Source organism: Etheostoma spectabile, chromosome 12 (genome assembly GCF_008692095.1).
Source record: "Etheostoma spectabile isolate EspeVRDwgs_2016 chromosome 12, UIUC_Espe_1.0, whole genome shotgun sequence".
In the NCBI taxonomy this organism is placed as follows: Eukaryota; Metazoa; Chordata; class Actinopteri; order Perciformes; family Percidae; genus Etheostoma; species Etheostoma spectabile.
The window spans coordinates 12,057,759-12,085,679 of record NC_045744.1 but is presented as its reverse complement, the minus strand read 5'-3'; the positions used below and the strand labels follow the sequence as shown (position 1 = coordinate 12,085,679).

Below are 27,921 nucleotides of genomic sequence, written 5' to 3'. Positions count from 1 at the left end.
CAGGTCGGTTTAATAGATGTAGTCACTAAACTGTGCACTATATTATCTAAAGATGTGGATGGTTTTCTTTTAATAAAAAGGGAAGAGAATGGGTTGACAAGTTTTATTTAAGTGTCTCTCATGAATATGAATACTTTAGGGTGCAGCACACTTGAAGTGAGACAAGTCCTGCCACATCAGATTCAGTGTATCCCTGTACCTTGTTTCCTAATTCTCATTTCATTACAAGGTATTGGGAGTTTTAAGTAGCCCATCAAGAGTAAACTATGTTACAGATGATAGGTTTTTTTTATTTAACCTTGATTTAACCAGGTAAGCCAATTAAGAACAAATTCTCATTTGCAACAGACAAGGCATAAAACATGCAAAACAACGTAGAGTTACACATTAAATACGCAAAAATATAAACATACAATGTAATTGCTGTGTGTACTTTGTCCATAGCAATCATGCCAAACAAAACACCCCAACATATTCTTTGTAAATATTTACAATAATTCACCAAAAGAACCAAGCAGGGCTGCCTTATTGCACACTTCACATGTTCTTTAAAACTAGCTTGGAGTTTTTTCTGCTGTTTTCATAGCGAAGGGATTTTGAGAATGCCAACACACAGAGTTTAAGGTGAGGGGTAATGGCTCTTGGAAAAAAGCTATTGAGGTGGCGTGAGGTCCTTGTCCTCATCACAATGTACTGTCTTACCTTCTTACTTCTCCTAAGGGAAGCAGCCTAAAAATGTGTCACTTGCTGGACAGAACTGATAAGCAACAATCTTAGCTGCCCTCTTCCTGAATCTGGCCTCATTCAGGTCACTGATTGACAGCTGCCTCTGTCCAGTCAGCCTCTCTGCTGTGCACACAATGCACTGCAGTTTGTTCTTTGCCTGGGCCGATGCTGAGGCAAACCATAAAGTAATGGATGTTGACAGAAGGCTTTCCAGAGTGGCTCTACAAAACCTGCACCACACAGAGTTTGAGACGTTCAGGAAAAACACGCTTAGGAAAAATATTCCACTGTGAGCCCTCAGGAGGAATTGTTTTCTTCCCATTTCAGTTTTTTTGTGAGGACAGTGTCAAGGAATTTGAATGGCTCACTCCACCTCCTCAACAACAGAGCTCTTGATGGTTAGGGGTGGGAGAGGGGAGAGGGCTCTACGGAAATCTATCATCATTTCCACTGTCTTTTGTTAGTTAAGCTTCAGATTGTTCCTGTCACACCATACAGCTACATGAGACACATCCTGCTTATAAGCAGTCTCATCATTGCGCTTAGTAAGGCCAACAAAGGTGGTATCGTCTGCAAATTTAATCAACTTGATGGAATTGTTGTTGGAAGTGCAATCATTGGTGTACTGTGAACAGAGAAATGGTGACAGCACGTACCCCTGAGGTGCTCTAATGTTGGTGGACCAGGGGGGTTTCAGATACCAAGATGAGAACCAACCACTCAAGACATTTCATGACCACTGATGTAAGGGCCACCAGTCTGTAGTCATTCAGGCCCCCGGCACTGTTCTTCTTCAGTATTGGAATAATGGTTGGTGACTTAAAACAAACTGGAACCTTGCACAAGACAATCGACTGATTAAAAATGTCTGTAAAAACTGGAACAAGCTGACTGGCGCAGTCCTACAGGGTGGCAGGCGAGATCCCATCAGGGTCACCTGCTTCCTTACATTCTGCCGGCTAATTAGCAGGTGAACGTCCTTCACCTCAATATCAAAGGGGGCTTGATTCTGAGGGACAGTGTTGTTCTCCTCCCTGAGTGGGACTTCATAATTATGAGGCTGTATGGTGATGACACCCAGATCCCACCTGGAAGGGGAGGGCAGGGAGATCTCTCAAATCTGGTATAAAATCCATTATAATCATTGGCCAGTTTAGCCGATGGAGTGACTTGTTGTATTTTGTTTTTATAACCTGTCAAGTTCTTCAATGATCTCCAGGCTGAAGAGGAGTCATAAGTGCCAAATTGGTCCTCCATTTTCATCTTGTAGGCAGCTTTTGCTTTCTTAATGGCTTAATTTAGCTTGTGTCTGGCAAGCCTGTATTCATCTCCATTCCTCTCCCTGTAGGCCTGCTCTTTGGTCTTCCTAAGCAGCCTGAGGAATTTTGTGAACCAAGGTTTGTTGTTATCATATTTCACCATAGTTTTGGTGGGAATACAAGTTTGCTTACAAAAGGAAATCTATGAACACACAGTGTCTGTATATGAGTCCATGGAGTCAAGAGGCACACATGAATTCCCAATCAGTGGTGTTTAGACAGTCTTATAACATCCCAATTGCCTCTGTCGTCCATCTTTTAGATGTACGTATGCTGGTTTGGCTTGCTTTAGTTTTAGTTTGTAGGTGGGGATCATCTGAAATAAACAGTGATTCGAGTTCCCGAGGATGGCCCAGGGAAGTGAGCGATATGCTGTTTTGTGGACAGAATAAAAATGATCCAGTATATTTAATCCACAAATCAGACAGGTGACTAGTTGTTTGTATAGGGCAGATCCTGTTTCAGTGCAATGAAGTCGCCCATAACGAGAAGCACAAAGTTAGGGTGCTTATTCTCGATGTTTATGATCAGCTCCGTTAGGGCGTACTGCGCCTCCCGTGTGTTAACTTTGGGTGGGATATACACTCATGCAAATATGATAAAGACTCTCTAGGGGCATAGACAGGCTTGCAGTCCATGGCAGTAAACTTCAGCAAGGGGCAGCAGTGTTTGTGTAATACCAAAACGTTATTGCACCAGTTTCAATTAATGTAACAACACAAACCTCCGCCTGATGACTTTCCACTCAGTCCTTTGTCACGGTTGGCTCCGATTAGATTAAATCCAGGTAATTCCACAGCTGAACCCGGGCTGTCCCGCGTTCAGCCAGGTCTTGGTGAAGACAAAAGCAGCATTCCTACAGAAATCACTGTTGCACTTAACAGCGGATTAAGCTTGTCAATTTTGTTACTGAGGTAGCGCACGTTAGAAAGGCAGACAGCAGGAAGAGGAACTCGGTGTCCCCTCTTCCTCCACCTGTAGAGAGCCCCAGCTCTCTTCCCTCTGGCTCGGCTGCGTCGATTGACTCTTGCTGCTGACTTAATGATATCATCCGCAGAAACCAGGAATTTGAGGATCATGCTGCCAGGCATTGTTCCCTTAATGTTCATATCCCGATTGTTGCTAAAACCGCATATTACAAAAACAACAACACAATCAAATAAACAAAGAAACACACAGCACTGAAACGCCATAGCTCCCCTGCATAGTGAGAGGTGCAACTCTACCAGAGAACACAGGCAAATGAATCACCTTTTTGAGGGGCTTAACCTACTCAAAAACTCACAGCATTGGCGTTTGCATCAAGCTTGGTGAAAATGTATGCATTTTAAGAGTTTCAGGAATAGGCACACAAAAATCCCTGCAGTACGTTTAATGTAGACTAACAAAATATGGTACACATATGTAACATGTCAAGACGTACAAAAAAAACTCATTGGAGCCCTACCCTAAACTCAACAGGAAGTCCGCCATTTTTAACTAAAAATTCGAAATTAGCCATTTCCACATATCGTAGTTTAACAAACTCCTCCTAGAGATTTCATCTGATCAACTTCAAATTTGGTCTATGCCATCTTAAGACCTTAGAGATGAAAAGAAAGAAAAACTTTTCGTCATGGCCGTGGCGGGCATGGCTGTGGCAGGGCGGCTATTTTGTGTGTTTTGTATCGAAACAGGAAGTGGGTGTAACTTGAGTGTACATTGTCCAATTGGCTTGAAACGTTTCAGGATTCATCAATGTCCAACCCTGATGACATCTACAGGCTATTATTGGCTCAAAGTCATAGTGCCCCGTAGTGGCAACAGGAAGAAGACCTAGAAGTCAAGATGCTATACTTTAACAAACTCCTTGTAGAGATTTCTTCTGATGGACTTCAAATTTGGTCTGTACCATCTCAACACCTTAAAGATGAAAAGTTATTGTGAAGTGTGAGGTATCATTGAACTCAGCAGATAGTTCCTTATTCATTGGTGATGGCTTGGCCCACCCAATGATGATTGATGGTGATGATTTGCAGTGACTGAGTGCTGCGCAAATGCACAGCCGCAAAGATTGCCGTCCCCCATAAATCTTGGCACGCTTGCAGCTTTAATTTCAATTGCGTTCTGAAGGTGCTATTTTTGAAATGATACAAAATAATTTGATTCAGCATGCATTGCTCGTTGATTGGTAGCAACCATACCTAACAGATAAATCATAGTGACTAAAGCATATTTGAGATAAACATTTCTCTAAAAATTAAATAATACTTACGGTTGAATCATTTCAACATTCTTGATAAGAATTTCTTATGCCTTGCTGGACGTTATGAGATTTGATTTATTCTTTGTTTCCTATCTCCTAAGAATAGATGTGGGAAGTTTTGTCTCAGGATGATTTCATTCTAATCAGAAACCATTAGACAGCATCAAACCCACATGTCAGTTTGTGTCTTCAGAGATGTTTCCCAGTGGCAACACGTCATCAACCTGCTGACATATCCAGTCCCTTGCCACCCTATTCATGGAACCAGTAATCCGTGAGGTGCGGTTTTGAACCGCTCTAAAACTTTGGAATAAAACATGTCCTACAGATAAAACAGCAGGGAGCCTCTTTGTAAATAGAGGACAGCCTCTCTCTTTTGAAGCTCAGGATACTGCTTAAAAATCCCACATTGAAAAGTAGTTTTTGAAGAGTAAACTAAAAAAAAAAAAAAAAGTTCAAATATGATGCACTTTTCAATCCAACAATAATAAAAAGATGCAGAGGCAGGAAGGGTCACACTGCTGCAGGCGTCTTATGGCTGCTGGTACAATGAAGTCTGAGATGATACTGACTGACAGAGGAAGATTATATATAAATGCAGTCTCCCACAAGGGAATAAAAGCACGGGTGGGTCATACACACTATATGGATGTGGTGGGCCATAATTCTCTAGAGAATTTTATAAAGTTAGAGTCCATTACCAAAGTAGTGACTAAAGACCAATTTAGTCAAATACTAATTTAACATTGAAAAATCCTATTAAATGTAGTATGTGTACAGTTGCTTTCATGTGATGGTCTTAATACAAAAGTGCATATCTGGTGTGTTTTAATCTGCTCGTTAAGCACAAGTGCTTATTATTATGTGAGAGGTTGTTAGTTTTGTTGAGCAAGGATGAGGTCGGGATGAAGTCTGCGCCATCTAACCCTGCTGTTCCTATAATTTCTGAGCTGTGACAATGTTGCAGGAGTTTTTTTTTACATTAAATTGACAATTATGTTCTCCGGCAAAGACATTTTCTTTGTCATTTTAGCAAAACTTAGTTGTTAAATTTGTCTTTTTGTCCATCCAGACAGAGTTTTCAGAATAGTAAGGAACTAGTAAGAAACACATCATAAGCCCAATTATCTTCTTCCTCTTTTAATCGAAAACTTTAAAGACTCAGCATAACGTAACAAACAAAAACAAAAAAAGTTTTGGCCACCAAGGAGAGAGATAAACCAACTGAGTAGCAAGAGATGTGGGCAAGGGAAGCAAAGAGCCAGGATATGCAAATGTAAAGCACCCCGAGACTCAGCAACCAGACTCCTGAGCACACAAGATATAATATCTGTAGTGAGGTTAACAGGTGACGCAAAAGATAAGGTTGACAGGTCAAAGCAAACTAGTGACCTGACCTGTTCACTTGGTGAATGATGGTAAGTTCCCATAACAGCTCCACAATCAGCGCTCAGGACAGCTTTTGTGAACCATTTATCATAAGTTCAGGTGAGTCCCATAAGTTGCTATTAGCTACCATTACTGATGGCTAAAGAAAGCTTAGCAACTATGATGCTCACCTGAAATCACTAAACACACACACACACAGTCCAATTGTGCAGGACCACCTAAAGCCGCCCACAGTGCCATTGTACTCACTCATACCTTATGCATCCTGTCCCTGTTGTTGAATAAACATATTGGGCCAGCTAATGAAGGAGTACAACAATACATGAACATAAAAAAGCAAAATAACAAAAGAGAGGGGGGAGGGGGGTTGTAGTCAGTAACTAACACAATGTCCACTGAGAAGGCTGTCAGCTTGATGTTGCACACCCTGTTAATTTAGACACACAGCTGTTTCATCTGCCCATCTGTTCCAGCTGGCACTGGGCTAGTGACAGTGCAATATTGTGCTGTTTGAATCTGATTCAACATTCTCTGAATCTTAGGACTTGCCATAAGTTCTTGTAAGCCGAGTTGTGAGTGCCTCATTGCATCCAGCACTGGCAAGTAAACTTATGTGTCCACTGACATTTTCTTCTTGAAGTGTACTTCAGCCGTTGAGTATCACATCTAACAGGTCATTGAAGATACACATGATTAAACACAAAGACAAATTAGACTCATGACAGTGTGTGGTTCATGCTGCATGAAGGTCTGTGGCAGTGAGCTGGAATTTTCATTACACAAATCTGTGTTTTTGTACTCTATTTTGCTAATGCACTGTGATTGTGGTGTTCTAAAGTGAGAGAATAGGCACTATAAGGGGTGTGTCAGTTGTAATCAAGACAACACGGTGCAATTTAGGTGTCAAGGGCCACTGGGAATTGAACTCAGGTGGTGGTAAAGGCCCATGTTTTATTACTTTATCTTGTGTTTTACATGACGTAAACCCCCTCCCTATACCAGCCATGCATCATATATGCCAGTAATGTCACTTGCCAGACCCTACACTTCTTTTATTTTGGTAAATTCCCTTCTCGTCCTGATCTTAATTATGTCCCCACTAATTACATATTTTTCAGGGGGAATCAAAATATAGATATTCAGTTTTTCTAATGAATTGTGATCTAATGAATTGTGAGTAGAAAAATAAACATGGCTGTGCTTTCTAGTGGATAAACATTAAACTATCTAAAAATGACTATACTGTACTTATGTTATATATTTAGTTGAGTTGTGTACTTACACCATCCCAAATAAAATGTTCAAACCCACAGAAATCTATAATTTTATTTTAATCACATGGGACATTTCGTTTAGTCCACTGTCAGTGGTGTCATATAACCTTTGACCCCTCTAGTTACTCTACTTTCCATCAAAACTTGGAAACCCCGATGACATGTTTAAGAGTAATTGTAAATCACGCGATGTCAAAGAAACAATTATACTTTGTAATTGTAATACAACTTTTTTTTTGCCACACAGCACTTTTCATTGATTTCATGCCACTCTGAAACACAGTAATACAGCAGAGACCTAATTTATTGATATTATATTTCAATATTGATCGATCCAGCTTAACGTTACTACAATGTGCTTTGTTGACAAGTAGCTTATGCTAATGCTTGGTGGGTATCGTTATAAGGGTCAGACATTTTCTCAAATTAACTTTAACAATTGATTTTCATTTCACAGGGGATTCAAACAAACAATCTCATCTCTAGTTATGTTTTTATTTTTTGACGTGGGGGAAGGACCGAATGAAAGTCCGACAACCTGTCAGCAGTTATGAATCAATATATCATTGTATGGTGCCAGCTGATGTCCAAATAACAACAGATGGCAGACATGCATACCTCCACAAAGCTGGACGATTAGTGGGAACAGCATGATCCTAACTGGGTTCTGCACAATGATTCACTATTTTATTAGTCATATTGGTGGACTGAAAGAATAGCAAGAAGGCTTGAAATATTGTTTTTTTTCCTCTTTCATTAAATAAATAAAAAAACTGGGACAGGGATGACAGAGCACGGTTGGTCAAAATGCAAAAAATTACTAGCATATTGTTCCCGTATGATAACAAATCTGTAAGGTGAGAAATACCGTTCGGTGGAAGAATTTCTGTTTTGCCATTAAAACTTTAGTGCGTAACTTTTTGATATAAATCAACATCCGTTACATTACACAGCCATTGCCAAATGAGTTGCTACAAAGCTAATTAAGACATTGGTGTTGTGGGTTGGGGTTTTTGTTTGGGGGTTATTTTCCCGTTTGGCCTTCCCTGTGTTTTCGTCCCGGTTTTCTCCCTAGTCTGGTGTCATAGATTCTGTCTTATGTTTCCCTGTGTGTGTTTGTTATGCTTCTGCTTTATTTTGATAGTCAGCTTCCTGTCTTGTCTTGTCTCGTTTAGTCTAGCTTTACTTTGTTTGTCTGATTGTCCTGCCCCGCCCTAATGTGATCCACCTGACGTCTCACCTGTTCCCCATTACCTCGTTACCTCTTGTATTTAACCCCTGTGTTTCCTTTGTCTCTTGTCGGATCATTCTTGTTGTTTACCTGTCTATACATCACCTTGTGCAGCTTTCCCGTGATCGTTTCTGCTCCTCTGGATTGTTTTCCCGTGAGTTTTCCCTGCCTCTTCCCCTGGAACCCTGTGGACTTCTTGCTTGCATTATTTTGGACTTTGCTACTAAGTTTTGGATCCCTGTGTTTGTTTTTGGGCCTTTGTTAATAAACTCTAGTGCACCTGTTCCCGCCTGCCTGCCTCTTCTCTGCGTTTGGGTCCTCCATATCTCCTCAACTCGTAACAATTGGCTTGTTATCGTTTTCTGACTTACAAAATGCATTCAGTCTACGACGTTCCTCATTTTTCTTTTACCTTCAATTAAGATCAGCAATCAAGGCATACGGTGTCCCCTAGCAGAGATCTTTGACCATCCATCCTATCCGGAAACTCTTTACTTAGCAGCCAAAAACCTGTGGTATGGTATCTTGGCTCAGTTTTAGTAATATCTGGCCGCTTTGCCCTTCTTTTTGAGAGGGTCTGGGAACGCGATTGCCCAGACCTGAGTGTCCATAGTAACTGGCATGATATATGGTCTAACATTCCAAAAGTGTCACGCAATCCAGACCATCAGCTGATTCACTACAATTTCATTCATAGGACATATCACACCCCTGTGAAAATGAATCACATGAAGGTAATTAACAGCACTTAGTGCACTTTTGCTCACTAAAAGCCCAAGGCACATATCTTCACATGATCTGGGATTGCTCTCCTGTTGGTCAGTTCTATACATTAGAACAATTTTGGATCCAAAATATCTGCCTTAATTAATGATACTGTACCTGTTACTACCTGTGTTTTGATTCAGACTGATTTTTTTTTCCAGCTGTCCAAAATTCAAAAACGTACAGTGTTTGCTGGAGTTACAGCTGCTAAGAAAATGATTTCAGCAAATTAGAAACCACCTCATGACTTGTCCATCCGTACATGGACCCTTTCCTTTTTGGATGTCGTATACATGGAGCTCTCTACGGCTCGAATAAATGGAGTGCCACAAAAGGCTGAGTCTTTTAAGTCCATGCTGTAGACTTCTGCTTTGGCCTCCTTGCTTCTATTTGTGCATGTGTTTGGTCTAGGGTGTATTGTGTCCGTCTCTCTGTCCATGTCTTTTGTTTGTTTGTTTTTGTTTGTGTGTGTCTGTTTTTTGTGTGTCTTGTTGGTGAGCTGCGAGCTCCATTACTGCTGTTGTGTTTTTGTTGGGTTTCCCCCCTCCTTGTCTTTCCTCCTTTTTTGGTCCTGGGACACATTCCTATGTCCCAGGGGATTGTTTGTTAATTGTATAATAAAAATGAGATCACAAAAAAAGATAATTAAGATCAACTCCACGCAACTCTCTCTGTATTTTTCAGTATGGCTGTGTTCAGAAGAATGTTTTGTCCGCTGACTTTCCCGCGCAGAAACTCAAATGGACATAATCTTTTTTTAATCCTCCATGTCCTCCTCGGCTTGGGGCGGTGCACGGTCACAAAAGGCTGTGTTACGACCCTGCATATTGGATGAAATGGGTTTCCCGACCTGTGTTAGCAAAGGACAGAATGGATGAGGAGTGGGGTACCGTGCACCAAGTTGCTGTTCCCACTATGTACCATCAGAATGTGTTGCAGTTGGCACATGGACATCCATGTTCCGGTCATTTAGGAGTTACAAAAAGAGGCCAGAGTAACATTAGAGAACATAACAGGCTGTATTATGTGGATGCGCTGACAGTTTTGTTGTCATTACTTAGAATTCCTCATGGGGGAGGCAGAAACTATGCGCTATGGCTTAAAGCCATTTTACCAATGGCATTTGATTAATTGCACTGTTACCAGTAAGTCAGACTATGAAGAAAGCTAAGGACATGATTACAAGGTCTGCACTACTGAGAACCATGGTGTTGATGGTGTAAGGGACGGAAGCAGTGAGAAAAGTCATAATCGGCAACAACATTAAGATTCTACCAATTTTCAAACCGTTTTTCCTCACATGCAGGAAACAGGGATTTATGGTGTTATAAAGTTCATGTTTTTTTTCGGTTATGTGATATATTTATAGAATAATGCTTGTTTGTTCTTATGTCCTCTACCATCTTGGTGTGTGCTTTTGTCCATGCATTTCTGTCTGCACATTGTCCACATGTGTAGGCGTGTTAAGTCCCTGTATATTATTAACAGGAATCCAAGAGAGCAGGTCGATAAAGTCCCTGCCCACCAGTGTCCCCCTGAAGTCCTACACACCATCTCCCAGCTTTGCCCTCCTATAGTCATCTATGGTAATCACTGGGATCACATCACAGCACATCTTTAATCATACTGGAGGCGGTTCTGGGAAGCCAAGTACACAGTCAGTGAACTGCTGACCTCTGTGGACTACCGTCTTTCATCTCGAAGCAACAGTTTGCACTTTTTCTCCCTAATTTAAAGACTAATTTAGAACACATCATTCTCGTCAAAGAGTTTCAAAGAACCGGGTGCTGATATGAATGTGAATCATACGAGGGCAACTTTAAAGCTAACATAAATCCTGCTCTTTTTATGCCTTTTTTATAGTTGTACAATACAGAAGGGAAATATTTTTGTGCAACAACGTGCCTGTTTGCAGTGGTGGAAAGAAATTAAGCACATATACCATTTCAAGTAGTTCTTTAGTGCTTTTATTTTCTGCTACTTTATACTTCTACTCAGTTTCAGAGAGACATATTGTACGTTTTACTCTACTGCATTTATTTGACAGATGGAGATATGATTACGATTTTAAACTAAAAACAACAAATGATACATTTATAAAACACAACGCATTATTAAAGATTAAACCAGTGGTTCCCACCCTGTCACAAAAAAAGAAAAATAATAATAGAGAATATTTCAAAAAAAGAACTGTTTGTCCTATTTCGTACCCCATTAATTATCTTGCAAACCACTAGATTTATCTTGTGGAGGCTGACCCTCATATTGGGAAACCGATGACTAAACAACCTTATTTTTATAGAAAATAGTTAAGTAACTAGCTCCATGCACATGAGCAATGAGCCTTATAATGTCAAATATACTAATATATCAGTCACATGGTCCATTTTACTGCAGAACAAGTATGTTAAGTACATTTAGCTTAAAATGCTTCCGTAGGAGTTTTTGTAGGATCTGAGTACTTCTTCCCCCCACAGTCTGTTTGTTTGTGGTTGTGGTGCACCTGCAGCAATTGACAATTGGAAGTGTGTCCTTGGCTTGAGACAAACATCTATGCTAATGTAAAGATTTGGTTAAGCCTCACTCAGTAAGCCTGGTGATGTGTGGTCACCCAAATTCTTCACCCACTTAAGCCCTTGAGCTAGAAATCCAGAGAGAACTCGCTGTTGGACTATTTCATCACAAAAACTTAAATTTTGATTTTCAATACAGACAGAAAAAGTCACGACAAAATTAGAAACTCAAACATTAAGATGACTCATTATCTGCAGCATGTAGCAATGCAATCAGCACAAAACTGCAAGCATCCACAAGCAGGAAAATAACGGCTCACAGAATCCTGATGTATGCAAAATAGAGAGATAGAAGATAATGAAAGATTAATGAGTAAATCTCTGCCCATGAATATTTAACGAGGGGAAGTCTGTTTAATACATGATCATCCTGTGAAAGGCTTCCTGTACATGCCACCGCCTAGATTCGATTTTCAGGCGGATGGCATTTTCATTGCCCTACTCTCCAATGAGCCTCTTTCATAAATCATTTTATATCACTTTATATTTGGGTTGTATTTTGCGATGCAATACATACAGAGGGGGGAAAATCTGTCCTTAGATTTCAGAAAAAAATGTTGACAAATGGTATTTCCCAGTGGTTTTCTTGCTCAGATCTTCATCCTAGAAAGACATATCGTTAATTTAAACGTGCTTCAATCATACATACTTATTTACAATGTGATTAAAATGGTTCAATCACAAATAAAAAGCATCCATTTCTTCCATGCATTTTCTACGCTGTGTGCCCACACACAGTGCTGCTCATGAGTATAGGAACCCCTGCTTAAGTTGACTAAAAAGAATAATTTTTCTTTTTTTTTGAAATTTTTGAAAATTGATCTGGAAATTGATCTTAATGCCATAATTAAAAAATGAGGAAAAATCCAACCTTTAAGGACAACAATCTTCTTTGTGAATAAAAAAATTCATTGTAAATAAATAAATGTTTTCCCTTCAAATACAGGGGGTATTTGAGTATAGACACCCCTATGTTAAATTCCCGTAGAAGCAACAGAATGCAAATCAAACCAGCTATTAGGCTAACTGAAATAAAACCAAGCCAATCTCTAGGTATGGTGAAGGGTATGTGATGATGTGGGGCTATTTTAATTCCAAAGGCCAAGGGAACTTTATCAGGTTGCATAGTAGCCTTGATCTATGAAATAGCTGGCCTTTAAAAATAAAAATCTACCTGCTTCTATGGGAAATTAACATAGGGGTGGGTATACTCATGCCCTCTGTATTTTAGAAGAACATATATTTATTTACGATACATTAGTCATTCACAAAGAAAATTTGGTGTCCAGAAAGGTTGGATTTTTCCTCATTTTTTAATTAGACAATAAGATCAATTTCCAAAAGATGATTTTTTTTTTATTCCTCTTTATAGTCAACATAAGACGGGGTTCCTATACTCATAAGCAGCACTGTACACAGAGCCATCATTTGAAATCCCCATCACCATTTGCATCCCAAATTACTTTCACACTATCGATTCTTGAGCTTTGAGGGCCACACTTGACATAGCATAGCTCTGTAGCTCATAGCTCTAACTGCTTTTGTGACTGACACACGGAGAGGGATCAATGGATTAGATTCCTTGAGATGGGTGTTCTTGTGGGCCATAGACGTGCCTGTACATGCTAAGAATGGGATTACGGAGAGGCAGACAGGAGCTCTCCAGGTCCGTCGGGCGCCTGTTGTCCCATCTCACGGCTCAAGATGGTGAAAAATGGAGAACGCTGCCAGCAGAGTGCACTCACATCTCCAATGTGTCAATCACACTGAGTCAACACGGGAACTCACACTGTCAATCAGGCTCGTACATTAATGCAAACACGCGCAAAACTGCAAAAACCGGCATACACAATCACACCATTGCCTACTTTTAGGGTTTCATACATGCCTTCATTCCTGGAGCATTACCTTTGATGTGTGTGCTTTTATACACTGCGATTCTATTAGTCTTTGCTGTATTTCTATTACGATGTTAAACTGACATTAAAATCTCTATGATGGAGGATCTGCCCTATTCCTTACAGCAACAATCTCTTTCAAACCTAAGCGGTGCACAGACTTTAAGAAATATGATATATGGGGGATACACAATTTTCATTTGTCTATCACATCCGTTGCCTTGTCAAAATGTTCAGATTATGTAATTACCCAATAATGTACGTAGACATATGTTATCCAAGCTGGTGGTTAGATTTGTCTCTGACAAACCCTAGGCGGGTGTTCCACCATGAAAGGTATTTATAGTACAGAAGGGAGCTGTGTTTTTTCTGTTGGTTCTAAAAGGGAAACCCACAGCTATGAAGATGATTAATGGCTTTAATGAACACATTGCATCAATGCAATACAAGAGGGAAAACTGCAAAAATAACATTAAGCTAAATTTGATCTTCTTCACACTTGTGAAGATTACAAGATCTAGCACACACACACACACACACACACACGCACAATGTTATGGACAGAAAATATCCATGCACACACGTAAGCACCCATTTACCTACACAAATCTCCCCACCCCCCTTCTTTGCATGTCATCAAAGTGGTGGTCGGGACTTCCTATTCCCCTGTCTCACTAGCAGAGTATGAATAATGCAGACAGTGACTTGAAAAAAACAGCTGGGGGAAACCGTGGGACACGTCACTACACAGAAAAAGGACTGCAGCAGCTATATATAAGCAGTGTCATAGTCCCTGTAGCTTCTTCCATTCAGAGACAAGGAAAGAAAGGGACATAGAGAGAATGGATGTGTGGGCACTTGTGGTTGCATGTGTGTTTGTGTGTTGGCACAGTGCTCTCCAACTCTGTGCCAATGCACACACCCAGAGTGATGTGCAGGATGTAGCAGCGCCAGAGTCAGGCACGATGCACCACTGGCACCCTATTAATGGGGATAAAGAGGTTGTTATACCAGCCAAAAGGATAAGAGAAACCATAACAGCACATTTTTTGTAAACCGTTTTACAAAAAAACATGAAAGGTTTGCAAACGATAAAAAAACATTATTTGGAAGGCTATTATAAAATTCCAACTGATGATTATAATACTTTGTTAAAGCTATAGTGCATACTTTATGTTGCCTCTATGAGGAATTCTAAGCAACAACACTGTCAGCGCATCCACATGATACAAGCCTTACGTGATCGCGCCCCCATCCCTCATGACAGGAGGATTGAAAAAAAAAAATGGACCTTAGAAGAGGTAATTATCTTCATTTCAGTTTCTGTGCGGGAAAGTAACCGGACGCTACAATCTTTTGAACATTCGCGATATAGAATATTTTTGAACGATACCCAGCCCTACCAATAACTAAAGTGTAATTAACTATCAATTTACCATTTATTAATGTTTATTATTATAAAGTGTTTTCAAATCAATAAATGTGACCTAAATGGAATTCATTCTCAGCTCTTCTGCATCACAGTTGATGTGCAACATGTCCCATGGCTGGCATATTTTCACGAATGGCCGACTACCAAGTAATAACACTTAACTTAAATTGATATTAGACTAATTTAACGTATCATCCACCTTTAATTACAACCTTTTAATGCATTTTCTGGATGCAGGAATTCTTCAACTATTCAGTATTGAATATAAGCTTCATTACTTGGGGATGTAACATTTAATCATAATTACTGTATGTTTTCCTTCAATTACACACTAACGATCACAATTAAAGACCTAAAGCTTTCCTCAAAAATCCAAGTATTAAAAAAAACCTCTATCTAAGCACTAATTAAAGTGTTTCATCATTCCTCAGTTGTAATACCGTTACTTTTGCCAAATAGGAGTGGCTTGTCAGGCTCAGTGCTTCAGGACATGATGACAATTAGTTGCTATTCACACTTTCTCAGAGGTGAAATATGTGAAGAGATCCTCATTAACGCCAGGGGCAAATTGTACTCACTTGAGTGAGACTTCTTTTCAATGGCATCGTTGAGACAAGCTACAGTATTTTTTTTTTTGTCACTCTAGTATCAGTGATAGAGACTGCAAGGAGCTTCAGACCAGTGCATTGACAATACAGCTAATAACGTATGCAGCTTTGTCAGGACAGACTATGTCGGAGGGTTTCTAGGTTGTAAATGTATTATGCTCTCTTCGGAATCAGTGGAAGAGCAATGAATTTTAGATGTAGGAGCTGATAAGGTAATTGGCAGGTGGCATCTGTAATGATTAAAACAATGTGTTCATTCTGCATTCATTCCGCTTCATAATCATATCACAACACATAATTTTAGATTATTTCTTCGAAGAACCTTTTTACAATGCATTCATTAAACGGATCACATTAAACACATTTAACCAAAAGATGCGTTTAAAGGCTCAGAGAAGTGTCGTTTGAGACTAGGTAAACCAGTGGCTAGTGAAAAAAAAGGAAGTACGTAGCATTAGTGAGCAAACAACCCAGATGTTTCTCTCAGGGTTTGGCATACTAACCCAAAAGGTTTCCAATCAATATTGGATTCAGTCAGTTAAACACCTTAGCCATAATTTGATAAACTGAACCCGCATATTTAACTCAGTGTTTTCTCAAGGCTGTCTTTCATTGGTATTTCTAAAAAGGTGTTTTTTCATTGAGTGGTAGGACAATTGGCAAAACAAAACTTTCAGAATGTTTATACCATAACCAGGAATGACCTTGTCGTATTTGTCCAAACATTAATAATTTCCTTAGGCTGCTCCGTCTTTTTTTAAGAAACTACCTCTCACCCCTGCCTCTCTTACACATCCCCACAAAGTAATTGATGTCATGCTAACGATCAGAGAGCGAAGAGAGTATGAAAAATCAGTCACCCTTTTAAATAACACAGGACATTTGTAATGCATGAGACAAATGTGCTGTGGAAGGCATTTACTCAAAGGTCAAGCCAAGTGTCACAAATACACATTTCACTGAGCTACCTTGACCAAAAACATATTTAGCAAACTTTGTTTAGACTCTTGAAGAACTTGAAAAATTAAAGCTATAGTGTGTAGTGCGTAGTTTCTGTCGCCCCATGAGGAATTTTAAGTATTGACAACAACTCATACAGTGCATCCACATAATGCAAGCTTACAGTGATCATGCACCACTCCCACCCCTCCTCCACACATTTGTTAGTAGCCAAAGAGGACACGTAGGATTAAGAGGTAATGTTCACTCAAGCTTCTGCGCGCAAAAGTCGCCGGAATACACAGTTTCTGAACATAGCCAAACTGAGAAATACAGTGAGAGATGTGGAGCTGATAGTCTTAATTAGCTTTGCATCAACTCATTTGGCAATGGCTTTAATGTAACGGACGTCTATTAATATTAAAATGTTGCATGCTATAGCTCTAAGTAAAAATGCAGCCTTCAGTGGAAATGTCCCTCCGGAGCCACCATACTTCTTTCCTGAGCCACAGTAGTTCTAGACAGGTCTGCCAAATGCAAATCATTATTGAATCTGTGGGAGTTATCTGTTGTTTGGTTCTTGAATGTGTATTTAAAGGTGCGTTGCAACTCAAAACTCTCTAAATTAGGCCTTACCCCACGAAGGTGACCCATACTTCAGTCCTATTCTGGTCCTATTACTTATTCATGGATACAGCTGCTTATTAATAGCAGCTAATCGCAACCTGGCACCCTATTGTCATGGCAGCGCGGATCAAATAAAGAGAGCAAGTAAAGTAAAAATCAAAAATATCTTATGTTTCCATTGTGATTCTGGCTTCACAGCTGTAACTTTATAATGATGTATAACCCGAGAGTTAGAAAATAATTCTTTCTGAGATAGGTTAAGGATAAATCACAATAGAGCTTTTGAAATAAGTTATTTAGTTACCCATTTCTATTTATGACAATCCACAGTTTTTATATAGTAAATATGTACATCTGTGGTAGCACTTGTTTCCATCCCTTTTATAAATGGTTGTTTATCAATTTGCATAAATAAATGTAGAGGGAGTTGGTGTTGGAGTGTTCGCCTTGAATTTCCCTCTCAGCTTAAAAATGCCTCAATGGGGAAATAAATAGAGTAAAAATGTAGATTGGGGCCCCCCACAGCTCTCCAGGAGAATATAATTCCAATACATCCAGGTTATATTCATTCATATCTGTGTTTCCAATCTTGGTTATGAAGCAGATTACTCCAGTGTATCAGAGGTACAATTGAGTATAACTTCCAGGCTGAGAGAAAATGTTGGCCAATAAACACACAGGCTACAAGGAATCCCTGACAAACAGCATGTTAATATTTAGGCCATGTTCAGATAGAAAACAAAACTCAGTTTAAAAGGGTCTGTATTGGTTTGGAGATGGTGCTGTTGTGCAATTTGAGTCATACATTCAGTAGTTAAGACCTAGCAGGTACCAAAGCTCTTCAGAACAGTTTATAATACTAGGGTCCAAACCAAAACCGACAATATAACACCCCCATTTCTCATTAATAACATGTAACACTAGTCCTTGATTTCTGAGCTGCTCTCCTTTATCCAGCTTTGTTAAACACAAGGGTGTACAGGGGGATAGAGAGTACATGCTGCCCTTTCACTTTTCAAAATCCACACTTTTATAGTTGATTTTCTCACTAAAAATCTCTCCAGGGTCCTCTGACTGTCCAGCTTTTAAACTCCAGATGTGAGAAGAGTAAAAAAGAAATGTGAATGTGTTCATCGACAGTATGTCACCTTCAATTATTCTTGTGCTCTTCTTAACGTGTAGCAGTGAGTGCTGATCTATTTGCCAACTTTTTAATAAATCCAGCCCATTTTTGGAAACACAAATAGCATTGTCATCACTTACAGTTTTACACATGCAGGAAGTGATGAGTAACAGCAGTAGCTTAACAGTAGCTCACCCGATTTGATTGTTGCATCCTTAAATGTCGTAGCCAAAGGTTTTGTGTTTTTTGCCAGGATCCTCAACTCTGCAACCCCAGCTGTGCCAAATGCTAAGAGGTATCAGTGAAATGAACGAGGTGGATGTGCTTTTGGATGTAGAAATATCATCAGTCCGTACACAGCTTTAAAGTTAACTTTGACCTCTATACTAATCAATCTATGATGGAAAGAAAAAAACATGTAACACTTCACAGAAGCACAATTGACATCAAACGTTATTTTCTTGGATACAAAATCTGATTACATGATCAGCAAAAACTGGAGTCCTACATTTTGGAAAAGGTCTTTTGTAGGTGTGATACAGTGCAAGGACCAACTACCACAACCTGTCATGAGTTATTTGTATTAAGTGCAGTTTATACTGTGAGCAAAGCCAACAAGCAGTAGTTAATGATGAAGATAAAGTACACATGGAATATATTGACCTGTTTCCTGATTGTTTTCTCACAGGGAAAGGGACCTGCTCTGTGGTAAACACTGTTCGGTCCCATTTCCTCGGTTGCATAAGCCTATCTATGTCCCACCACAACATATTGTGCAAATCAGCAAACAAAATTTCCTGAGTCATTTTTTTGTTACATAGTAACTCAATATTTGTATATTCATATTTTATAACACTGTAAGCTCGGGTGCAGTAAAAAGGCCCTCAAGTTAAATTTGTTCCAGTTAACTTGACTTGTTTGTTGTGCACTCAACTCTGCTGAGTGCGTGCACGCTAAAGAGAAAGACAGGAAAGAGAGAGAACAAGACAGTAATGTATCCAGCTGTCATACTAAAGTGTGGTGTTCTCCTCCTAATATCCATACATGATGATTCACATATTATATCTCATCTGCAGGCAATCCCTGAGCTTGTTCTTTATTTCCATGACCATCTCTTAGTCTAATGAGCACCATGAGCTCACCATTCGTTTTATTGCAACCTCTCAGAACTGTCAGGTAAATCCATATGTGAATGTGTGCATCTATGCTTGCATGTATACTTTTGGTGTGTATGTGTGTGACTATGCAGTGTGTGTGTGTGTATGTGTGCACGCATCTATTCTTGCATGTATACTTTTTTTGTGGATGTGTGTGACCAGATGCAGTGTGTATGTGTGTGTGTGCGCATCTATTCTTGCATGTATAGTTTTTGTGTGTATGTGTGTGACTATGCAGTGTGTGTGTGTGCGCATCTATCCTTGCATGTATACTTTTTGTGTTTGTGTGTGACTAGATGCAGTGTGTGTGTACATCTATTCTTGCATGTAGACTTGTGTGTATGTGTGACTAGATGCATGTGTGTGTGTGTGTGTGTGTGTGTGTGTGTGTGTGTGTGTGTGTGTATGTGTATGTGTGACTAGATGCAGTGTGTGTGTGTGTGTGTGTGTGTGTGTGTGTGTGTGTGTGTGTGTGTGTGTGTGTGTGTGTGTGTGTGTGTGTGCATCTATTCTTGCATGTGTGTGTGTGTGTGTTAAAAAGGGTAAAAAGAGAGGTGAAAAAAAGTGCTGTGAGGGACTATACACAGAGATGGAAAACACACTGTGACGTTCTTAAGATTGTATTTTAATGATTTATTCCTCCAACCGTAAAATACAACTAGTACTGCGGTTACCAAATGTAAAGTTACTTTGTAAGTCAAAATAAGTGCGTTAGTGACGCAGTCAACAGAAAGTATTCGCTCCCAAGCACACCCCCTCCCTGTCAAAGCCCAAAGAACCCAGGTGAACAGATGAAGCAAACAAATATAATGTTATCACATCCGCTCAAACCACAATAAACACGGCCACCACCTATTACCCATAATATAAGTGACCAATATAATAATCAATTGACCTTTTTCACAGCAGACATTTTGACTTGTCATAGTAGGAAAAGTACATCTGAAAATGATCAAGTGTCCCAGTAAGCTATTTCAGTGAGTCAGCATGCACAACACCAGGGCCTCTCCTAAGTGGAATCCAGCCATCAATAATGGTTTTGAATACCTGTGCATTTCCTACTATGACATGTCAACATGTCTGCCGTGAAAAAGTTCTATAAATAATATAAATGAGACCACAAACAACATACAGTTGAAAGATGTGGCTCCTACAGGGAGTATAAAATGGCACACAGCACACTGAGCTGGCAGTGTAATATAATAGCACTTCCTTCTAAACTGACTTCTGCCCTTGAAAAAGTTTTTTGGCATTTAGAGCTGCTGCCTCCGTATAATGCTTCCTGCTGGTCAGTAGCAGAATAAGTTTTAAGAATATTTATTTAGGTACATAATTACAATGTAAAAGTCATTCATTCAAAGTCTCAATTAAAAGTAAAATATTCACATTGAAATAAATTATGCAGAATGACCCTTTTGGGTTATTACTAATGCATTAAGTTGTAAGCACTTAATGTTTAATGTTGCACTTGTTCAACATGTTTAACTGCTTTATATACTGGTCATTCTAAAACAATGGATCATATTTAATATGATGATCAATTACACCCTAAAATTGTAATGAAACTTGCAATAACTGATGTTTTTGGCCACTTGGGGACAGCAGAAACAAGTTGTGAACGCAACACTGACACTGCAGTCAAAAAAGAGTCTATAAGAGCAGCGAGAATGAAGGAATACAGTAGAATTGTGGGATGTACAACTAAACAATGTGCTGAAACTTGCTATAAAGCTCCATAAAGCTAATTCTCTCTTATGCAACATATTATAAAGCTTTGAGGAAAGCGGGTGGAACGACTACATCAGACAGCAAAAGCCACATATCTAATGAATGAGACAATAATTTAACCTATCATCTAGTTACTAAGTCGATAACGTAACACAGAATCAATGTCCTGGGAATCCCTGATCATTGGCTAGTAGTAGCGCCACAGTGTCAATAGTCAGCTCATTTGAGTAAATCCGTCAATCTTAATGAAAATAATGAATGGTGGTGTTAGTCAGTTTGTGAACTTGTTTGTGAACTGCTCATGGTTGTTCTAACATAGCGAACAAAGTCAATGGGGAACATTGGTAATGTCCCAGCACCCTCAGGACCGTGATAATGTCAGTCGTTTGATGCCAGTGTTATAGCAAGATGAATGAAGGTATGGTGGTGGCGAAGAAAAAAAAAAGAAAAAAGACTTGTAACTGATGACCTCTTTGAGAAAGGGCAAAAGAAAGCCTTCCCTTTTGAAGATTTCTCCCAAGAGAAACAGTGCATGTATGTGACAGCTAGAAGATGGCAGGTTCTTGACAGCAGACACTTTGTATTGCATCTTCTTTGTTTTTAAAAATAGCACAGGTGTAAATTATGCTTAAATGTTCATAATGTGATTATTCTGGGGTCACAACAACTATTAAACATAAAGAAATTATTTTGAATAAATATTTGAATTGGAGCTTATACAGACCAAATAACCTTTGTTTAACTGTTTTTAACTGTTTGAACTTGTGTTTTATCTGTTTAACTGATTTTATGTAAAGCACTTTGAATTGCCCTGTTGCTGAAATGTGCTATACAAATAAAGCTGCCTTGCCTTGCCTTTGTAAACTGGCCAAGATTCTAGTATGTTTCTATCAAGATAGCTATAGTGCTTTATCTCTGGTTGTTTTAGGACAATGCAGACAAATTAATGAGTAGAGTTTATGGTAGTACTAACATGATGTGATTACGTAGATTAGCCACAACACACATTTATCGTTGATCTAATATTGGATGTCCATGATGTTTTAATTGTCTGAACAAGTATATTAAACTACATATATCCTAATATAATAGTGCATCTTGCCTCTTGGAACATTAAATCATTGCAAAGAAATTGTGCACATTGTTTGCTTCCGTCTAATTTCAGACCTAAGAGATCACTTTTAGATGGAGACATGGACACAAACATCTGCATTCATGCTTGTATTTCATCTTCAACAGCACAAGCAGTATATCCCATACAGGAGACATCAGGCCACTATGCTGAATGCACAGCCTTATCTATTCATTTTCGGCAAACACTTCAATTATTTAGCCCCAGTGCTATTTATGGGCCAAATGCTGTCCTCAAATATGCATGATGTGTCTATAAAGGATTTGATGTCTCCTTGCATTGGATTTGAGTGGAAGAATCATATGACAGCAGGTCAAAAATGGCAAGAAAACACAAATAGTACAAGACAAGAGTGAGGTCTGTGTGTCAGGTTTATTCCTGGAGGAAGTGTCTTGGCTTGCGTGACCTGCTCGGAGCACTGTGTGCTTGTGGAGCTAATTGTGCAGACGCGGTCCAGTTGAAAAGTTGGAGCAAATGAGGAAACCTGTACTGAACCAGCTGGGTTACACAGAGGCATTATATTTGGAATATTATCTGTGGAGTTTACACACTATTCAGAAATGTGGGTTTGATGCAGTAGCGTAGCAGAGCCCAATGGCTGTCCTAGCATCTTGTGAAACAATATCAGATTTTCTATTTTTCCTCCAAAGAAGAGGCAATAAAGAGTTTTAATGATCACAAGACAATTGCTTTCTTGTTAATACACACTTTAAAATTGGAATTGTGAGTGATTTCTTGTTTAATCCTCACTGTAGTCTCGTCTACAATCCATGAAGTCATTATAAAATCCAATTTTCATTTTGTTACTCTCTAGGACAGATTTGTAAAAAACTAATTTGATTTATGCCATCCTTAGTTTATGAAAACTTCCATATTTCCTATAACTGCTGGTCCATGGTGGATCATATAATCATCATGGATTTGTAAAGAACAAATGTGGACATAAAAGAACCAATAAAGTTGATTTATATGAAGAACAGCTTGTCTGTGATTTTATTCAAACCATTCTGTACAAGAGATAAGCTTTCATGCTATTTATGAGTTGCTGCCTTCTTCAATGAAGAACATTTCCTCAGCAACAATTTTGTTGGCCAATACTTTTTTGTAATACAATATGGAGAAATATCTGCCTCAATGTAGGTTATGCAAATTACACTTGGAGCACCACCAACAGCAAATGATTGGTGTGAATATGAGGACAGGCTAATGAGCACATGTAGCAATATAAAACATGACTAAACAGACTAAGAAAAGTAAGAAACGCTTGCATTTTAGTAGTAGACCATCTGACAAAAACTCTGGTCTACCCTCACTTGGCCATAACACGTTTTCACACTACAAGTCACAATCGTACAGAAGGTAAGTGATCTGTTGGAGGGGGGTGCAAGAAACACCACAGCAATGACCACTTATCACCACTTGTGATGCTAAAATCAATTTCTCCCAGAATTCCACTTTACTGTAAAGCTTTTCTCACTTTCTTGGCAATAATAACTCCTTGTCGTGTGCAGTTAACTCACACCCACCTACAGAATGTATTAATATTCTCAAAGATTTTGTCACATACAGGGCACTCACCCCACAAGTGTCAAAGGAAATTGTTTTGTTATTTAACCTGTTTTTTTGTAAATATACACTCTGTCATTTTGACTTTATTATTTCATTTAGATAAAACGTTGAGGATGTAATTATCAGATTTCTATTTTAGGAAAATAGTTGATTAAAGTTTCATCAGAAAAGTCTCATGTTGTGTCAAGCTTAGTTTTCTCACTATTAGCATAGATGGGGGAGGTACATGATGTTTTAGGCAAAGGACCCCTTAGCTGAAGAGGAGACAGAGCTGGGACCCACTACTACATATATTGTATAAATTTGAGTTGCATATTATGCTGGGCAATTGGATGGATATTCATATATTATTTATACATTGTGTCTTAATGTTAAACACATGTGGAAGGCACAATGAATCCATAAGCTTAACTGTATCTGTGGATGGCTATATAGACTATATAGATACCTATAGTTAGACTTGCATCAATGTTGTGAAAATAAAAATTAAATGTTTTCCGAATAGACTGATTTTTATTTGCTAATTATATGTTGGATTTTCAAACATTTTTGAAGTTTTGAAGAAAAGAAAACAAACATAGCAACAGTAATTAGGCAGGCCTCCTGCAGAAACTAGATAATAGGACAGTCATAAGTCAATGTGATAATGTGATGATGTTCCAGGGAGAAAGTCAGAGGAAGTACTCACTTCCATTTCCTGTTTTCCTGCATGAGTTAACACCTGCGAGCTGCATCACATGAACAGGAACGGACTGCCTCATGACTGAGTAGGTGTTTGGGATGCTGAGGGCTTGTGACTCATCCACAAGTCCATCTGAAATGCCTGACCAGGCTCTTCCACTCCCCATCCAGAGGCTCCATCTGTGGGCCCCATGGGCCAGCTGCTGGCCTCTCTCATGCTCCTTCAACCCAAGCTGCTCTGGCATGATGCTCTAGCCATAGTCCTTTCCCCATGCCGGCTCAGCCAGCCATCTCTCTTCTAAGCTTATAACTCTCTTTGTTTGTTTGCCTGACTTACTTCATGCCTTGATCCCAAGCCTGTAAACCCAGCTATGGACAGACATTAGTTAGCTCTACAGCAAGCCCACGCAAACCCAGCCCTAGCAGCGCAAACATTTGGAAGAAAACATGCACCTGTCTAACTCTGTGCACCTCAGAGCATGTGAATGACAGTGTGAAATCGGAAACCAAAGAATAAGCACAGTGTGTGTGCAGAAACTATGGGCTTCTGCTGGTGAATGGAAAACGGAGGAAGCTTGTTTGAGCTGTGCAGCTATCACGCTATAATGTGAACATACTGTGTCATTGCGTAAGGTTGTGTGCTCATTAAGGGGGTAAAAATAAGCCTGGAACAGCAACTTTAAGAACCATGCTGCAATTATCTTTGACCATTTGTTAAAAGAAAATGCTTTCCCTTAAATGTTGTGTTCAAAATGTGCATCAAGCAAAACAATATAGGAGGCAATAATATGCTGATTTTAGCTTAACACAGATTTTTCATATCAGTGTTAAGTACCTTTGCAGGACAGAAAAGATGAAGCTATAGTAGAGGTAATTAAGAACAGTGTCTGCAGAATGTCATAGTCTGTCCACCAGAAATAACTGACAAGTTTATTTTGTGTATCTGTCAAAATAAGTTCAAAATGTATTTTCTTTTTGGTCTGTTTTGGTCTCCACCTATTCCTGAGGAAAATATTATCTTATTAGTTGCTAAATGCTCTTCTATGATCACCAGTCACTAACTCTGTCTGTCTTATATTTAGTTGTGGGCAGGTAGTGTGCAGTGGTTTTGGGTTTAGTGAGTCAAAGATGTTGATTGAACAGTTGATTGCTTGCTTATTTTGAATTAAGCAGAAACATTTTATTCTGTCCCAACCAAAGCAACTTTGCAGTTGCACCATTAAAAGTCTCAAGTCACTTTACCCTTGTGTGTTTGCGTGGCCAATTGATTTTAAATGCATACTGATCGGCCAGAGCAGAGGTTCACTCTGGCAAAGTCAGCAGGGCCAGACCCTGAATCAATATGAAAATAGTATCAGAGGCCATGCCTAGTGATTTGTGGGCTCATTACTGGCTGTGTCCATATCTTACAGGTGGGAATTTAAATATAATTGAATGTGCTCATCGTTTAATGGGTTAACTCCTCGTCAAGGGGGATCATTTTTTGGCGGGAGAAGTGGAGGAATGGTTTGCCCTGTTTTAATAATTCATCAATGACATGTCCCCAGGAAATTAGTCTTTTTTAATATATTCCTAATGACCCACTTAAAGGTTATGTCCATCAGATGGCTCTAGCTGGAGACATTCTGGCATTTTAATCAGCATAAAAGATGGTTGACTATGTTTTTTTTTTAATGAATTCCCTTGTTGCCTTGAATCCGTGGGAATGTTGCTTCTGTCTTGACTGTGTGTGACTATGCAGAGCTGTTTCAAGTAAAGATGAATCCCACCGATAATCAGTTTTTTTACACAGTCTTGTGACTGTCGTGATAAATGTGGATGACTATGAGCTCATGCACATAATTGTAAACACCCCAACCCTTTCTTGTATAAATCATGTTTTTGCAATTCTACTTTAAAACATAATCCCATATGCCATATCAATATAAGAAGGAAACATTTTCTAATGTGCTGTTCATAGCATCATAGCTGCCAAATATTCACTGACACTTAGTTTTCCCTACTAAATCCATTCTATACAATATTTGCTAAAGCATTGTATATTCCTTTTGTGCTTATGTTTGGACACTTAAGCACTTATGGTCAAAGAAAGGATTGTTATCTTGGTTAAAAGTCAAAAGTAACTTAAAGCGCAAAACAGGACGTGTGTTTCATTTTCTTTTCTTTTCAATCCTAAACCCTATGCCTAAACCTAAACCTACCCACATGTGGGACCCACACATAACCTAGTATCAGGTGCCAAGTGCATGTCCACCATCCACCCTGACTGCCTCACTGTGACTTTTACGCGGTACAAGAACAAAGCACTTTGTTGACAAATAAATCCTGCCAGTGAACTAGCCCCACCTGTAATCTCTGTTCTCATTATTCAAGTCAATTAGTCATTAGTCAAACAGTGTTCCCTATGTTAACATCAGGTTGTAACTTCAAGAGCATAGCTGTGATCCCACAGATATTTACTTCCTGTCAATAATGATACAATTGTAGGGGACATTTTTCACTTTTCCCTAAGGTTACAAAGGACAATCAAATCAAGGAGTGACATATGCGGTGCTGAGGTCACGGACAGGACTGCCAATGTTTCCTGCAAAATGTCGCTGGCAAAACAAATTAGTAGATTATAATTATGTTTTCTTGCAGAAAAGGTTGCTACATGAGGTTGGGCTCATAATTGTATGCAGGATTCAGTCACACCAAAAAATTTGCCAAACACCCACTTGTAATTATCAGCAAACCCGCACATATGCATCTCTTGGCATTTATGGTTGTTCATCATTACTGTGCAACAGGAAGTCCCCATATCTTTTGCAGGTAATGAAGGGACTTATTTCCCATGACTTTTGACATCACCACCATTATCTTTATCCACATTGTGTCCAATAAAGTTCCAAAATTTTTTACTTCTCACCATCTCATTATTGTAGCTGAGTTTGTGAACTGTTCTGTGTCTGCAGGTGGTTGTTCTAATGTAAGGACCAAAGTCAATAGGGCACATGAATTTGTAATGTCCCAGCACCCCTTAGGACCGTGATAATGTCAGTCGTTTGATGCCAGGGTTATAGCAAGATGAATGAAGGAATGGTGGTGGCAATGAAAAATACATAAGAGCCTTGTAACAGATGACCTCTGTGAGAAAAGCCAAAAGAAAGCCTTCATTTTTGACGAATTCTGCATCTCAGCAAAATGTACGTGACACTAGAGTTGCCGGGTTCTTGACAGAAAACACTTCATTTGCATCTTCTTTGTTTGTGAAGGTAGCACAGGTGTCCATTATGCTGAAGTGTTAGTTTCTAATATTCTGGTTGCTCTGGGGTCACTTGCTACATGATGTAAGAAGGGAGAAATCAATGCACTTCATATTAGGGAGAGAATCAAGGAGAGAATCCTTTTGTAGGGTGGAGTACAAAGTGGAGAGAAATCCTAGCTACGAAGCACGGAGGTAGAGCAAGGGACAGATGAGGACTCAAGTGTTATTCAGCTATTTCACCATCTGGGTCTTTAACGG

The 27,921-nt window shown here is 39.2% G+C and overlaps 1 long non-coding RNA gene across 1 annotated transcript; it reads right to left on the bottom strand.

The window, feature by feature from the left end:
• Positions 1-13,825: 13,825 nt before the first annotated feature.
• Positions 13,826-20,409, bottom strand: LOC116698542 (uncharacterized). Its single transcript, XR_004334244.1, has 3 exons — positions 20,300-20,409; positions 15,370-15,372; positions 13,826-13,836 (listed from the first exon to the last, which is right to left on the bottom strand). It is a non-coding gene; the product is annotated as an uncharacterized LOC116698542 (long non-coding RNA).
• Between the last annotated feature and the right edge of the window lie 7,512 nt (positions 20,410-27,921).